This window comes from Manacus vitellinus, unplaced genomic scaffold (assembly GCF_001715985.3).
Source record: "Manacus vitellinus isolate BGI_N305 unplaced genomic scaffold, ASM171598v3 scaffold_292_pilon, whole genome shotgun sequence".
Lineage (NCBI taxonomy): Eukaryota > Metazoa > Chordata > Aves > Passeriformes > Pipridae > Manacus > Manacus vitellinus.
In genome coordinates, this window is record NW_021940151.1 from 1,664 (window position 1) to 3,081 (window position 1,418).

Below are 1,418 nucleotides of genomic sequence, written 5' to 3' on the forward strand. Positions count from 1 at the left end.
GGAACCCCAGCTGTTCAGGAACCCCAGCTGTTCAGGAACCCCAGCTGTTCCACACTGGAGACACACCAGACACTCCATCCCCAGCTCCTGGAGCTGCTGGGCACCACAAAGGTGTCACCAGCCCGGCTGGGAGACCCCGAGCCACCAAGCCTTGGAATAAAAACATTCCCCTGGAACTCAAATCCCAGTAAACGCCCTGATTCAGATGCCCAGGATTCCAAAATCCGGGATGAACACCCAGTTAACCCACAGACACTTCCACAGAACCACTGGCAGTAATGTGCCCAAGGTGCAGCCCAGGATGCCAATGGTGCTGGTTGCTGTGGTGTTCCAGGTCATTACACCCCGAGTTAATCACCCCCAGCCTTCTCTTCCTTGTTTTCAGGGGGCTCCTGACATGGACAGCAAAGAAATTCCAGGGTTTTGTCCCTCCCCTGTGCCATGCTCTGTCCCTGTGCCAGCCCTCCCCTGTGCCATGCTCTGTCCCTGTGTCAGCCCCTTCCCTGTGCCATGCTCTGGCTGTCCCTGTAACCAACCAGAGTTTCCAGTCTTCCCCTGTGCCATGCTCTGTCTCTGTGCCATGTTTTGTCCCTGTACCCCACCTGAGCTGTGCCAGCTCTCCCCCTGCCAGCCCTGCCCTGTACCGTGCTCTGTCCCTGTGTCAGCCCCTCCCCTCTGCCATGCTCTGGCTGTCCCTGTACCCCAGCTCTCCCCTGTGCCAGCCCCTTCCCTGTGCCATGCTGTCCCTGTGCCATGCTCTATCCCTGTGCTGTGCTCTGGCTGTCCCTGTACCCCACCTGAACTGTGCCAGCCCTCCCCTGTGCTCTGTCCCTGTGCCAGCCCTCCCCTATGCCAGCCCTCCCCTGTGCCATGCTCTCTCCCTGTACCAGCCCTGCCCTGTGCCATGCTCTGTCCCTGTGCCAGCCCTGCCCTGTGCCATGCTCTGTCCCTGTGCCAGCCCTGCCCTGTGCCAGCCCTCCCTTGTGCCTCCCTTACCTGTGCCGTGCTGTTTCCCTGTGCCACCCTCCCCTGTGCCGTGCTCTATCCCTATGCCATGCTCTGTCCCTGTGCCAGCCCTCCCCTGTGCCATGCTCTGGCTGTCCCTGTACCCCACCTGAGCTGTGCCAGCCCTCCCCTGTGCCAGCTCTGTCCCTGTGCCGTGCTGTGTCCCCGTGCCCCCCTGACCTGTGCCAGCCCTCCCCTGTGCCAGCCCTCCCCTGTGCTGTGTCCCTGTGCCATGCTCTGTCAATGCCACCCTGCCCCATGCCATGCTGTGTCCCTGTGTCAATGCCCCCCTGCCCCGTGCCCCTGTGCCATGCTGTCCCTGTGCCATGCTGTGTCAATGCCCCCGTGCCCCCCTGCCCCGTGCCCTGCTGTCCCCGTGCCCCCCTGCCCTGTGCCATGCTGTGTCCCTGTGC